Consider the following 16,402-nt stretch of genomic DNA (forward strand, 5'->3'; position numbering starts at 1 on the left):
TCAATATTCAGCACTGACTATTTGTGATGCCCGAACAGTGGTACGATCCTCGATTACGACATGTTTTTTGAGCAGTCTTTCAAAAAAATTGAGTCAATAGGAGAATACTGGTGATTTTTTGTAGTGTTCAACCATTTATTACTTTTAGAGAAAAGCAGCGAACGATGGATGGACTAAGTTCTCTTTCATTTGCCTGTTTAATTTAATATTTTAATTCTATGTGTCTTGAAACTGAGGGAGTCAAATTTTTTCAGTCGTTGTCCATAGGTTAGTTAGGTTTCAGTAGTTCTAAGTTCTAGGGGACTGATGCCTTCAGTAGTTAAGTCCCATAGTGCTCAGAGTCATTTTTTCCCATGACAACAACGAATTGTTCAAACCTCACGTTTTAGGGCACTGCGCTGTGTTTTTTGTCGGAATTTGTCTCTTCTACAGTGTGATTTATTTCAATGCACTTGCATAACTTTGCAAATAACTTGTTTCTCATCTTCCATTTTCTTGGTGAGGGCAGTGTGCAGTCAAATACACTTAAAATACGACGTCTGCAAGCCATTACGGTTGTTCTAATTTTCGTTCCTGCACTCTGTTTTCCATCATAAAGTCAACAACAGTCGATTTTAAATTTAAAAGTCGGTTCAGGTATTCCCCTTGAGTTAAGCAATGTACTTTGTAGTAGTATATAAAGGCTCCACACCCTTCGTTGAATTCCATCGAAAACTGTTGCAACTGACAGTGGGATAATGCGTTCGACTTCAAATATGTTACTATTCGTGCCACCAATTTCTTTGTGTGTAACATGCCCGCAAATTAAGCACATAGTGCCTCTTGATATACAGAACAATGAATCCGATCTGTAATGGTTGTAATTTTTTGCTCTGTAATTGTCAACTTAATATCTGAATTCTTTGTACATGCTATTGTAATGTCGATTCATAGCGAATTTTGCGCCTGCTTAATAGATATTTGGAATTTTCGTTCCTCTCTTCCGTTATTCCCACTCATTTTTAAAAGTTTGTGACGATAGATGGCTTGACTGCCTAATTTTGTGCAAATACCGAGTGGATTCGTGAATGTCTGCATCTACAGCTATATGGATACTCTGCAAATCACATGTAAGTGTCTGGCACAATTCTCTGTTATTCCACTCTAATACAGCGCGGGAAGTCGAGCACCTACATCTTTCCGTACATGCTCTGATTTCCCTTATTTTATAATGGTGATTGTTTCTCCCTATGTAGGTCAGCGTCAACAAAATATTTTCGCATTCGGATGAGAAATTTGGTGATTAGAATTTCGTGGGAAGATTTCTCCGCAACGAAAAACGCCTTTATTTTAATGATGTTCATCCCAAATCCTGCATAATTTCAGTGACACTCTCTCCCCTATTTCGCGATAATACAACACATGCTGCCCTTGTTTGAACTTTTTGGATGTACTCCGTCAGTCCTATCTGGTAAGGATCCCACACCGCGCAGCAGTATTCTAAAAGAGGACGGAAAAGCATAGTGTAGGCAGTCTCCTTACTAGATCTTTTACATTTCCTAAGCATCCTCCCAGTAAACTGCAGTCTTTGGTTAGCCTTGCCCGCAATATTTTCTATGTGTTCCTTCCACTGTAAGTTGCTCGTAATTGTAATTCCTAGGCATTTAGTTGAATTTACGGAATTTAGATTTGACTGATTTATCGTGTAACCGAAGTTCAACGGACTCCTTTTAGCACTCATGTGGATGGCCTAACACTTTTCGTTATTTAGGGGCAATTGCCAATTTTCGCACCATACAGATAATTTTTCTAAAACGTTTTGCAATTTGTTTTGAACTTTTGATGACTTTACTAGTCGATAAACGACTGCGTCATCTGATAACAACCTAAGATGGCTCCTCAGATTGTCTCCCAAATCGTTTATATACGAGGGTTAGAACATTAATAGTGGCAACTATTTATTTACAGCTCGTACAAAATAGATACGTGTTTCAAGGTTTTACTGACCTTCAAAGTAGTCACCAGCATAATGTACAATCCATTGCCAGCAACGTGGAAGTCGTAAGCTACTCTTAGCAGTGACAGATGTGTTGGCAGTTCGAGCGGCGCGTTCTATTGCCTGACGAATTTGTAATAGTTCTGAAGCGACTGTCGTAAAGTATTTCCTTCAGTTTAGAAATCGAGTTGAACTTACGAGGGCTTAAGTCAGAGCAGTGCAGTAGGTGGTATAGCACTTAGCAGCCCCATCAGTCAAACAAATCAGTAGCAGCTTGCACTGTACGTGCTTGAGCATTGTCCTGCAAAATGATGGTCAGGTCCTACAGAAAGTGTTATCACTTCTGTCTCTAAGCTGGTCTTAGGTTGTGTTCCAAGAAAGAACAGCATAGACACAGAAGTGATGACACTTTCTGCAGGACCTGACCATCATTTGGCAGGAAAATGCTCAAGCACGTACAGTGCAAGCTGTTACTGATTTGTTTGTCTGATGGGGCTGCTAAGTGCTGTACCAACTGCTACACTCCCCTGACTTAAGCCCTCGTAAGTTCAACTCGATTTCTAGACTAAAGGAAACACTTCACGGCATTCGCTTCAGAACTGTTACAAATTAGTCGGGCAATAGACCGCGCCGCTCGAACTGTCAACACAACTGGCACTGCTAAGAGTATCCTAAGACTACCACATCGCTAACAACGGGTTGTACACAATGCTGGAGACCACTTTGAAAGTCAGTAAAACTTTGAAACACATATCTATTTTGTACGAGCTGTAAATAAATAGTTTCTACTATTAAAGTTCCAAACCCTGTAGGTAGGGAAAAAGCAAAGGACCTATAACACTACATTGGGGAACGCCGGAAATCATTTCTGTTTTACTCGATGACTTTCCATCAGTTACTACAAACTGTGACCTCTCTGAAAGGAAATCACAAATCCGGTCACATATCTGAGACAATATTCCATAAGCACGCAATTTCACTACAAGCCACTTATGTGGTACAGTGTCCAAAGCCTTCAGGAAATCCAGAAATACGGTATCAATTTGAAATCCCTTGTCAATAGCACTCAGCACTTCATACGGGTAAAGAGCTAGTCATGTTTCACAAGAACAATGTTTTCTAAATCCGTGTGGTCTGAGTGTCAATAGCTGTTTTCTTCGAAGCAGTTCATACTGTTCCAACACAATATATGTTCCAAAATCATGCTGCGTATCCACGTTAATGATATGGGCCTGTAATTTAGTGGTTTACTCCTACTACCTTTCATGAATATTGGTATGACCTTTGCAACGCTTCAGTCTTTGGGTACGGATCTTTCGTCGAGTGAACGGTGGTAAAAATGGCTTTGAGCACTATGGGACTCAACTGCTGTGGTTATTAGGCCCCTAGAACTTAGAACTACTTAAACCTAACTTACCTAAGGACATCACACACATCCATGCCCGAGACATGATTCGAACCTGCGACCGTAGCAGTCGCACGGTTCCGGACTGCGCGCCTAGAACCGCGAGACCACCGCGGCCGGCTGAACGGTTGTACATAAGTGTTAAATATGGAGATATTGCATCAGAACACTCTTAAAGGAACCTAAATGGTGTACAGTTAGGCCTAGAAGACTTGCTTTTATTAAGTGATTTAAGTTGCTTCACTACTCCGAGGATATCTAATTCTACGTTATTCATGCTGGAAGCTGTTCTTGATTCGAATTCTGGAATATTTACTTCGTCTTCTTTTGTGAAGTCATTTCGAAAAGCTGTGTTTAGTAACTGGCTTGGCAGCTCTGTTTACGGTAGTATCTCCATTTCCGTTGCGCAGAGATGGCACTGATTGTTTCATGATGCTAACATACTTCACATACGACCAGAATCTCGTTGGATTTTCTGCCAGGTTTCGAGACAAAGTTTCGTTGTGGAAACTTTTATAAGGATCTTGCATTGAAGTCCGCCCTAAATTTCGAGCTTCTGTAAAAGATCGCCAAACTTGGAGATTTTGCATCTGTTTAAAAAAAGATTGGTTCAAATGGCTACTTAAACCTACCTAACCTAAGGACATGACACGCATCCAAGCCCGAGTGCTTATGGAACTCCAGTGTCAGACGTTAAAAGAGATGCGTTGTGCCTGACGGAGAGGTTAACTATTGTAATTTCGAGAAAGTACTTTTCCTGCAGAGTCGGACTACATATTACTTCCTCCCACCCACATCTCACGAAATGACCACGATGAGAAAATGTGAGAAATTAGAGCTAATCCAGAGACTTACCGACAACCATTTTTCCCACGCACCATTTGCGAGTGTAACGGGGAAAGAAGGACCAGTGTGTGTTTTTACCGTGAATTCTGAGTTGCTAAAGTGTAAAGTGCTTCCCACCCATCTTCATTCCTACGTACACTCTGACAAATATCTGTCGCACAGTGTTTCCCTCTACACTGCTGAAACGGAATAATAAAAAGACTTGGGGACTTTATCGTTTTAGTTACTTCATGATGTCTTGTCCGCTCTGTCGGAATCGAAGACTCTTGAGGGCGACTAATACCCAATTTTGAGCTAAACACCACTGAAATTACTTATCGTTATCGCAAACTGTGCAAACATACAGAAAGTCGAAGTTTCATGTATTGGTAACACTGTACCTTTAGCGTTTTAAGGCAGGTTCTGTCCCTTCAGTATATTGTTATTTGTCCAAGAAAATATGTTACACTGCTGGAACTCTGCAACAAATTAAAACTATACAACAGACCGGAACACGAACCTTGAACATTGCCGTTCACGGGCAACAAAACGTTCAAATACGTGTGAAATCTTATGGGACTTAACTGCTAAGGTCATCAGTCCCTAAGCCTACACACTACTTAAGGTAAATCATCCTAAGGACAAAGACACACACCCATGTTTGAGGGAGGACTCGAACCTCCGCCGGGACCAACCGCACAGTTCATGACTGCAGCGCCTCAGACCGCGCGGCTCACTGACAACGCTTTTACTGACTGAGCTCTCATCTTTACTTATGACAGTAACTCTTATTTACTTTCCAGATTTCCCATGCGATCTTTAAATTTGTTGACGTAAAACAGAGATGTTAGCAATTTGGACTTCAAATCACGTAACGTTACCATGCAGATGAATGGCCTCAAGCCTTAGATTAATTAGTATGTTTCTTAACTCTTGCAAAGTCGAATAAGAACCTTAATTTAATAATAACTTTCTGATTTCCACTTCATACTTCTCAGGCGTAAATTAGCTCCGAGTTTTAAGCACCTAAGAGGTTGAGTTTAGATTCTCGACCAAAGCAGCATTAGGAATCAGACTGTAAAAACTTCGAGGGCGAGCTGAAAAGTGATACCTCCGAATTTTTTATACGAATACCGTTCAACCTTCTTAAATAAAACATACTTTATTAACATTCTACAACTTAATTCTTCATGTGTACATATCTATTTCTCAACATAATTACCGTGGCGTCGGACGCACTTCTCCCAGAGAGAGACCACTTCGTTAATACCGTTACCGCAGAAGGTCTGACATTGTTGACGGAACCACAACCTCACTTCTGCTTGCACCGCTTCATCAGTATCAAAGTCCTCGAAGGTGTTGTTTAAGTTTTGGAAACACCGGAGAATCAGATGGGCCCAAATCGCGACTGTATGGAGGATGATCGTATTCCTCGAAGAGTACGTTTAAATGAGCCTTTATGTGAGATTAAAGTAACGATGTTACTCCACGAAGAGAGAGATGTGAGATAACGCGTCTGCTGCTGAAACTCGCTAACGATTCTCTGAGGGGGAGCATAACGAGGCAGACGTCTGCAGTTCTATCTGAGAACAAATCTCTCGTTCTGCTGCTGAGCGTGCTTCGCAGTCAGCTCTTGTGACAGATTCAAGGCGGTCGATTCCAAGTTTATACCCGTATGTCCGACTAAGATGAGCAGTACTTCTCCAGCTGAACTGTTCGAGCTGTTAACTTAGAGGTCAATTACACTAATTAAGTACTTCTCTCCTTTCCCTTTCTTAATAGGAACTCTGAGTAGGTGTTTATGCTCCCAGCGTGCTCTGTTCACCCATGAAATCTAGAGCGCAGTAGTCAACGGGGCGCAGGTACATGGTGCGTATTCCAAACATTTCCGCTCTATCTTTTTGCGGCCAGATTCTAGCTTACAGTATATCGGATCTGATTTGGAATTGAATTCAAGACTTCTTTGCAGAAAGAACTCCACAAGTTGTTCTAAACGGCACAAAATGACAGCTGTAAAGGCTCAAATGGCTCTGAGCATTATGGCACTTAACTGCTGATGTCATCAGTCTCCTAGAACTTAGAACTACTTAAACCTAACTAAACTAAGGACATGACACACATCCATGCCCGAGGCAGGATTCGAAGTTGCGACCAGCTGTAAAGGTAGATTCGGTAATTCCACAAGCGATTGTTATGAGGCCGTTGCTGTTTACAATGTATACACTGAAGCGCCAAAGAAACTGGTATAGGCATGCGAATTCAAATATGGAAACAAGCAGAATACGGCACTGCGGTCGGCAACGCCTGTATAAGACAATGAGTGTCTGGCGCAGTTGTTAGATCACTTACTGCTGCAACAATGGCATGTTACCAAGATTTAAGTGAATCTGAAGGTGGTGTTATAGTCGGCGCACGAAAGATGGGACACAACATATCCGAAGTACCGATGAAGTGGGGCTATTCCCGTACGACCATTGACGAGTGTACCGTGAATATCAGGAATCTGGTAAAACATCAAATATAGGACGCCGCTGCGGTCGGAAAAAGATCCTGCAAGAACAGGACCAACGACGACTGAAGAGAACCATTCAACGCGACAGAAGTGCAACCTTTCCGTTAATTGCTGCAGATTTCAATGCGGGAACATCAACAAGTGTCAGCGTGCCAACCATTCAACGAAACATCATCGAAATGGGCTTTTGGAGCCGAAAGCATTCTCGTGTACCCTTGATGACTGCCTCGCTTGTACGTGTCAACACTTACATTGGGCTGTTGGTGACTGGAAACATGTTGCCTGGTCAGACGAGCCTCGCTTCAAATTGCGAGTGGATGGACGTGTCCTGATATGGAGACATCATGAATTCATGGGCCCTGCGTGTCAGCAGTGGAATGTTCAAGCTGATGGAGGCTCTGTGAAGGTATGAGGCGTGGGCAGTTGGAGTGATAGGGGGCCCTTGACACGTCTAGATGTGACTCTGACAGGTGACACGTATTTAAGCATCCATTCATGACCATTGTGCATTCCGACGGACTTGGGCAATTCCAGGTCAATGCGACATCCTAAACGTTCAGATTTGCTACAAGGGTCTCCAGGAGTCAGTCTCATGAGTTTAAACACTTCCGCTGATCACCAAACTCCCCACACATGGGCATTATTGAGCATATCTGGGATGTCTTGCAACGTGTTGTTCAGAAGAGATCTTCATCGCCTCGTACTCTTACGGATTTATGGACAGCCCTGCGGGATTCAAGGTATTAGTTCCCTCCAGCACTACTTCAAACATTATTCGAGTTCATGCCACACCATGTTGCGGCACTTATGCGTGCTCGCAGGAGTCCTACACGATACTAGCAGATGTACCGATTTCTTTGCCTGTTCAGTGTACAAAGGGTCTGCTGGATATCGTTGGACACTCCGTGAAGATATATTCGTACGGCGCTATTGTCTGTAGGAATGTTGCAACGCCAGAGGATACTAGCGAAATGCACGAAGGCATGATCGACGGGTGGTGAACGGACTGATTTTACTGTTGAATCTGAAAACATTTGCTACCGTAAAATATCAATGATCAAACATCGGGAGCAACCTAAAGTGGACGGACCACATAAATAGGGAAAGCAGATGCTAGGCTGTGACTGATCGGGTGTATTTTAAGGGAACGTGATTTATTTATTAAAGAAGTGGTTTACACAAACTTTCTTCGGTCAGTTCGTCAGTCTGGGTCGCTTATCGCGCGCGCGCGCGCGCGAGAGAGAGAGAGAGAGAGAGAGAGAGAGAGAGAGGGGGGGGGGGAGGGGGAGGGGGATATTGGGGGGGTGAAAAGAAGTGCCGAGCGTTTCGTTACCGGATCGTGTAGCCGGCGCGAAAGCGTTACGTAGATGCCCGACAAACTTTACTGGCAGACGCTACAAGAGAAGCATTGTGCGTCGGGGAGAGGTTTACTGCTGACATTTCTAGAGCGTACTTTGAAAAAAGAATCGGACAGTATATTACTTCCTGTTATACAAATCTCGCGAAGTATCCACGACGAGAAATCCAGAGAAATGAGACCTCGTGTGGAGGTCGGAATGGTAAGGTACACTATGGACTAACGTGATGTTCTTTTCGTGCTGTCACGGTTTTGAAAACGCTCCTAAGGGTGCCATATTCATTATGGTTCCACGATATTAAAAAGTAATGCATTAGAGTCTAAGACCACGTATCACTGTAAAACACACTTCTACGGAATACTTCAGTCCTACTGCTCTGCAGACAAAGCCTGATGGCAGTACGATTCGTTGGTGTCGATTCCATTCCTGCTTAGTGCAGTCGGCTGAGCTGCTTAGCTACTTTCACATGCATTGTATCCGTCCGAATGACGTTCACATACCTTTCATGATGTCGACACTGCATTATGTACTGATGGTTTCGAAGGATGAAGTAAGTTTAAAGAGTGAAATCCCGATGTCAATGCAGATGGAGCATTAGCTTCGCGAGGTAAGGGCGGGAGAAAGAAGCCAGTCGCTGGCGCTTCTCTCCCGTAAAGTAATTTACGCAAATCGCAGAAAACCTAAACCTGGTTGGAAGAACTGAGATTTTTTTTAGTTTCACAGAATGAAATTCTGACGCTTTGAAAATCACTCGATCTCTTCACCTAAAACAGCCACGGACAAAAATTCCTTACTGGAAGAATCAGATAAGTGAAGTAAACACAGTGATTTGTATCATTTACTGAAAATGTCAGTAATCTTGTCTGGAAATACTGGGTGATCAAAAAGTCAGTATAAATGACCGAATACCTAGCGCTCAGTCCGGAACCGCGCGACTGCTACGGTCGCAGGTTCGAATCCTGCCTCGGGCATGGATGTGTGTGATGTCCTTAGGTTAGTTAGGTTTAAGTAGTTCTAAGTTCTAGGGGACTGATGACCACATATGTTAAGTTCCATAGTGCTCAAAGCCAAATCACCGAATAATGTAGATAGAGAGGTATAAATTGACACACATGCTTGGAATGACATGGGGTTTTATTAGAACAAAAAAATATATAAACGTTCAAAAAATGTCCGGCAGATGGAGCTTCATCTGATCAGAATAGCAATAATTAGCATAACAATGTAAGACAAAGCAAAGATGATGTTCTTTGCAGGAAATGCTCAATATGTCCACCATCATTCCTCAACGATAGCTGTAGAAGAGGAATAATGTTGTAAACAGCACTGTAAAGCATGCCTGGAGTTATGGAGAGGCATTGGCGTCGGATGTTGTCTTTCAGCATCCCTAGAGATGTCGGTCGATCACGATACACTTGCGACTTCAGGTAACCCCAAAGCCAATAATCGCACGGACTGACGTCTGGGGACCTGGGAGGCCAAGCATGACGAAAGTGGCGGCTGAGCACACGATCATCACCAAACTACGCGCGCAAGAGATCTTTCACGCGTCTAGCAATATGGAGTGGAGCGCCTGGTTCTAATAAAACCCCATGTCATTCCAAGAATGTGTGTCAATTTTTACCTCTTTATCTACATTATTCCGTGGTTTATTAAGTTTTCAAATTTATACTGACTTTTTGATCGCCCGGTACAATCAAGTAGTACTAGATAATTGTTGTCGATTCATAATGAGCTCATACTTTTCCTTATGATTGGTACTTGAGGTTTCAGGCAGTTTTAACCTTGACCTTCTGTTCTTATACGCCGACTAACATGTTCTGTTCTGGCCATTTTAGATTTTGTCAGGTTACTCATAGTAATATCTCTCAATCATAGACGACTCCAAGGTGCCGCGAGGAAAGGGGGTACTTGGCCGTCTTGGAATGTGGATTAGTCCATAGCTTTTGTTCATCAGTATATAAACATTAATTGTCTGGGATATAATAAGTTTCTTTTTTCAGCATGACACGATGTGTCTCGAAACTCTCAGAATTATTTACGTAACAGTCTGGAAATTTTAGAACCTTTGCCCCCCCCCCCCCACTAGATGGAAAAAATTCTGCGGACACCCATGGTCTCACGAACTAATTCGAGTCAAAGTATGATTTCAAGATGACTGTTGGTCATTCTAAATCAGTTATCTGGTTACAATTCGATTGTAATGCTATGAGTATTATTAAAATCTAAACTCAGTTACATTTGGGCTCTGATTTTGTGCAGACGTGTTTTCCTATTGATATTTAGGACCGAAAAGTTAACAAATAAAATCGTCTGTTAGACTACTGTAGCGTTGGTTACACTGATACTCCTTTAAAACTACTGTTGCAGACTTAAAGCGAAATACTGTCTCCATGTCCTGCGAACTGGCGCCGATAAAGAGCAAGAAAAAAAGGATGTTCAAAACAATGGCTCTGAGCACTATGGGACGTAACTGCTGTGGTCATCAATCCCCTAGAACTTAGAACTACTTAAACCTAACTAACCTAAGGACATCACACACATCCATGCCCGAGGAAGGATTCGAACCTGCGACCGTAGAGGTCGCGCAGTTCCAGACTGTAGCGCCTAGAACCGCTCGGCCACTCCGGCCGGCAAAAAAAAAGGATGTTTTGAAGTACACTCTTCTCTTTGTGAAGATGCCGAGATATCATTCCAAATGGGACACGGGCTATGAATAAACTGAGTAGTACGGTACACACCGTCAGTCGGTACTGGTTGCTGCGCTACGTTTGGAGTAACCCGAAGTGTGACGTCAGCCGCTGTGACTCGCCGCTGCACCGCGTACAAGGTCCCGGCGGCCGCGTGCTCGTCTGAGGGCCGCCAGCCTCTCCATCTGGCGCCCTCTGCGGTGCAGTCGCGGCTGTCTGTTGCGTATTCACTGCGGGGGCGGTGGAGGCGGCTAACGAGCGACCGATCATTACGGACCGCTGCTCGCCAAGACTGTCCAAACGTGGTCGTTAACAAAGCCCCCTCAGCGCGCTCTTCCCACGCCACACTCGCACTTGCTGCGAATCCTGTAGATAGAACGCGAGTGCCGTTCGAACCGTCGGCCTTCACACACACGCTTCTGTCGAACGTATTCAAACCAACCGACTTGCAGCTTACTTCAGCTATATTTGGAGTTGAATCTAACTTTTATGCATCAGTCAACGTTCAAATGGCTCTGAGCACTATGCGATTTAAATTCTGAGGTCATCAGTCGCCTAGAACTTAGAACTAATTAAAGCTAACTAAACTAAGGACATCGCACACATCCATGCCAGAGGCAGGATTCGAACCTGCGACCGTAGCGGTCTCTCGGTTCCAGATTGTAGCGCCTAGAACCGCAAGTACATTGACCTTCGCAGCAGGGGTCAATTTCGCTAAAATTCTTCTGTCCTGTAGACCAATGCTTCGTTTACTATTCAAAAAAGGCTTCATCGTGAGTGTGAGCAAGGGATATGTAATTAAGACTCGATTCGTTGTGGTGGGGCCGTTCTGCCAAAGCGAGAATCAAGTAAGGTTACGAGCTTGAAGAGAGTCGTACATAAGACTACTGTATAAGGTTGTGGACAGTGTCATATGGAGGTTTGGTTCGGGCAAGGAAGCGCGCACGGACAGCCGAAGGTGTTAATGAAACTGCACGAAATAAGCAGCAAATCCAGGTTCGAGTCCTGCTTCGGTATAGGTTTTCGTATGTCACAGACGGGCACCAATTGCAGGTTATGTCACGAAATTTGATTTGAGCGAATAATTTGGAATACTGTTTTATATACGAGTCAGAAGCTACATTGCTCCAGTAATATTACAAGCACTACGACTACTTAACAGTCGTTTCACAACGTGACCGAAGAAAAAGCACGACGGGATCACATCGGTTCTGGCTAACATTCCTGTCGTTCTGGAGACCCCTCCGTAAATCCGCGCGCATTAGAACGCCGCTTCCGGGATTCCGGGAGTCGCGCCGGGCCCGAATCGAATCCGTCAGGCGGATTAACGTTGAGGCCCGGTATGCCGGCCAGCCTGTAAGTGGTGTTTTAGGCGGTTTCCCACACCCGAGTTGGTGAATATGGGCACGTACCCAAGTCCCACCTCGGTCGCGCGATTCGTAGGCACTAAGAAACATTCAAGCACTTTTACAAGGAATAAGGCTATACGCAGACACGTGGGATAAACAACAGACTCCAAGACGAGGGAAAAGGATGGCAACGGGAAGGGTATCCGAACACACTATAACACTAAATCTGACAAATCCAGATTCACATCCCGACCCTGTGAAGACGCGGAAAAAATATTCCCATACTCATGTGAGAAATTCTAGTCTGAATTCGTAATAGATAAGCATAATCTAGTGTCATGATTGAGAAATTCTAGTCTGAATTCGTAATAGATAAGCATAATCTAGTGTCATGATTTCGAACATTCTGACTCATTTGATTAGTCGAGAACTTAAAGAGTCCCCGAGAAGATATCTTATGGGTTGTATACCATAGCAAGAAAATCGAGGTTTTTATAACAGTTTTGCTGCCTGAATTTTTTTTAAAAGCGAGGGTACTCGACGTCATTTCGAAAACAAACTTGTTTTATTATTTATAAATGTCCTATCTCCTTATGACACTCGATGGCTGTTTTAGAGAACGATTTATTTCAGCGACGGTTTGTTTTGTTGTTGTGGTTCCTTTTCCTTCCAGTAATTAGGAACGGCCGATTATGTTTTAGTTTCTTTCCGGTGTTTATGGTGGGAAGAACAGTCCCGCCTCGTGCGTTTGCCTGAATCCTGAAGAAAGCATGCCGATACCTCACAATGGCCGTGACTAGGTATTTAGAATCCTTTTGGCCCGGCTGTCGTTCGTAGCCACAGTTATGGTAACGTCATAGGCAGGGTGCGGAATAAATACGCCTGTGATGTCATTATTTGGGCGATACCTGCGATGGAGGCTCCCTAGAGCCGCCAGCGCTCCCGCTGAAATGTAAACAACTCGGTGTGCGTATCTACCAGTTACGAGTGGAGTAATGGTTGGCGAGGATTCCACTGTAGTAGCTGCAACTGACTGCTGCTCGTGACTGTGCGATGGAAGCTGCACACTTTAATCTGACGCAAGAATAAAGAGAACATGAAAGAAGTCGGATAAGTCTCATTTCCGTATCATACGTATCTTTATTCTTTCCTTTGTCACTAACAGTACGTGAAAGACGGAAGAATATGACGCCAAAGTGGGCAAATAACTTAGTTTTGACAAGACGAGAACGGAAAGCTGGAGATCTTGGATGTACAGGTACTGGCGTCATTGCAGGAGGAGCCCTGGGCAATATTGTATGAGTTCTGTGGTAGATATTGTTCACCATCTTGTCGAGGGAATCATGACCCTATTAGTTTAGGAGACTGACATCACAATGAATAGCATTTCCGACACTTCACGCACGACTTATAAAAATGATGTAAAGGAGTATTCTTGAACCCGAGGCTCCCACTTGTATTACCTGTATCGAAATTGCGCTGCATTCAGGAAAGTATCGAGTTCCCTGCCTTACACCTCGGTTACGAAAACTGATTCTTGACGTATTTTGGGTCTGCATTACTTTCCAAGTTACTACCGCGTTACTACCACACAACTTCTTGTTATTCCTCTCTTTACTGTGGAGATTGGAGACCAACGAGATGAAGGTCAGTACGGGTGGACCAATAGCTGAAATGGCCACGGGAAGCTACAGAAATGTGCCGCGAGAATAAGAAAATATAAAGTAAAGAGGTTGGATATTTTTTCCACTAGGAAGTCAATACAGCTAAATGACTCCTATTTCGATCCTCTTGTGTATTTGTCACTACAGACCTGTTATACTGTCCGTGAGAACCAGTTTCCTTTCCTGATTGTGTTCCAGCCAACATTTCAGGCCTCAGGTCTATTTACACATTTCTGGGTAGAACGGACTACATAGCTATAAAATTTTGTGTCACATATGCATAACCTTTGCTACTCTACCATATTAAGTAACTAACCAAATTTTCAGAATGGAATATAATGGTGTAATACAGTACTGAAGATGACTGTCGTTGGTAGAAACCGAACCTGAAGAAACGTAGATTGCCGTCTCGACGGATAATAAGTGTATTGTGTAAATGTAAAAGTAATTGCTCGACTTTCTGATGTAGAGAGTGTCAATGTTTATGAAACCTACTGGACTCTTTGGACGTCAGCGTAGCTTTATATGATGGTGACGAACATGATCTGCGGATTCAGTGCTAACATTAAGATCGGTGGTTCTGTGTGCGAAGCAGTCTGTAGTTGTGTCATCACCCGTTGTGTATCGCTGGCAGAGTGGCTGGTTCACAGGACAGCTACACTGCCCGCAGCTGGGGCCTAGCAGTCCTGTCCTCGCGTGGGACGGTAAATACGCGCGTGGGACGCCGACGCCAGGGCCGCTTCTCGAGTGTCGTAACCTTAACCTTTTGCCACAATTCAGCACGCGGCCACGCATATGGCTCAACTGTGCAAGCAGCACCAACGCAGAGTTCAAAGGATCGGCGGTAGCGTGTTACATATCACGCAATCCATGTGTCACAGACGTGGGGGACACCTTTGCATGTGAGACGAATGACTTAAGTAGAAAATAACACACATAGGCCCTAGCGGGTATAACACCCTCCAGGACAAACATGTGGTGGATATCATGCCGCACTGCGGCAGTGGACGCCGTCGGTGAAGCCTACTTGAGCGTCAGGGCTTCAACTGGAAGGATGCACGGCACTTCCATATGTTGGTACAGTCGAAAATGGAAGGCAGTGAGCTACGACCACTCGGCACAAAATGACCGCCTTACCTTAATTCGCTCGGCGTCGGTCGGAGTCTTGATGCGTTGTAGTACGGGTGACACAACACAACACAAAAACAAAACAAACGTCACTGAGTCAGAAGCGCCGGCACGCGGGCCGGGGGATCGCCGCAGAGAGCGTGGGGTGGCAGGTGGGTAGCAGCCGCACCAAGGCGCGGGGGTGTCACCGGCTGCGGGTGTCCCGTGTCGTGACGCAGCAGGGTAGAGAGCACACGGACAGGCGGAGGTGGCGCACTCGAGGCACGTCTGCAGCCGGCGGCTGGAAGCTCCACACTGCCCGCCGCGCCACGCCGCTGGCCCGCGCAGCGACGGCAGCGCCCGCGGTGGCCGCGCGCCCAACCTCGCCGCGGCGCCGTTGCCACGTCTGCGGTGCCGTCGCGGGTTCCTCCTGGGTTGGCGTCTCTGTCTGCAGGTTAACCTGATAATGAGCGCCGCGTCCCTCCAGATGGTCACCGGCTCCTCCGCAACGGGAGCCGCTCTGTTGTTTTTGTCCTCTCGGCAACCCATTCTGGGCTGGCGTCACTGCTCACCTTTCCGTCTCGTGCGCCATCCTCTCAGCGGCCTAGGACTGCCACTGTTCCGAGTTCATCTACAGCTGACAGCTGTCATTGAGGATGCCTGTAAAGATGCAACACAACTATCCTACAGTTTATGGAAACCCACTTTTTCCACCGAAAGACACAGATAACCGATTACGGTAAGACATGAGCAATCCAAAATGAGGGTCATGGGATCATGACCACAGCGCCCTCCTCCCCTCCAAAAAATTTTAGTAAAACCGTTTACATTTTTATACAGGGGGCGTGTAATAAGTAATGCAACATATACGCTACTGGCCATTGAAATTGCTACACCACGAAGATGACGTACTAAAGACCGGAAATTTAACCGACAGGAAGAAGATGCTGTGATATCCAAATGATTAGCTCCTCAGAGTGTCCACACAAGGTTGGCGCCGGTGTTGACACCAACAACGTGCTGACATGAGGAAAGTTTCCAACCGATTTCTCATACAAAAACAGCAGTTGACCCGCGTTGCCTGGTGAAACATTGTTGTGACGCCTCGTGTAAGGAGGAAAAATCCGTACCATCACGTTTCCGACTTTTATAGAGGTCGGATTGTAACCTATCGCGATTGTGGTTTATCGCATCGCGACATTGCTGCTCGCGTTGATCGAGATCCAATGAGTATTAGCAGAATATGGAATCGCTAGGTTCAGTTACGACCCGTGGCTTTATCCTTTATTCGATCCTTGCGAAACCCTACATTTCAGCATGATAATGCACGACCGCATGTTGCAGGTCCTGTAGGGGCCTTTCTGCATACGGAAAATGTTCGAATGCTGCCCTGACCAGCACATTCTCCAGATCTCTCAGCTATTGAAAACGTCTGGTCAATGGTGGCCGAGCAACAGGCTCGCTACAATACGCCAGTCACTACTCCTGATGAACTGTGGTATCGTGATGAAGCTGCA

The 16,402-nt window shown here is 44.8% G+C and overlaps 1 protein-coding gene across 1 annotated transcript in view; it reads right to left on the reverse strand.

Annotated features, from left to right (window-relative positions):
- The window catches only part of LOC126335884 (protein PRRC2A), a 1,700,716-nt gene extending 1,685,514 nt beyond the window's left edge, over positions 1-15,202 (reverse strand). Inside the window, exon 1 of the mRNA XM_049999355.1 lies at positions 14,916-15,202. The gene's annotated coding sequence lies outside the window, so the exon portion shown is untranslated. The remainder of the gene's footprint in view (positions 1-14,915) is intronic.
- Between the last annotated feature and the right edge of the window lie 1,200 nt (positions 15,203-16,402).

Source organism: Schistocerca gregaria, chromosome 2 (genome assembly GCF_023897955.1).
Source record: "Schistocerca gregaria isolate iqSchGreg1 chromosome 2, iqSchGreg1.2, whole genome shotgun sequence".
Classification (NCBI taxonomy): domain Eukaryota; kingdom Metazoa; phylum Arthropoda; class Insecta; order Orthoptera; family Acrididae; genus Schistocerca; species Schistocerca gregaria.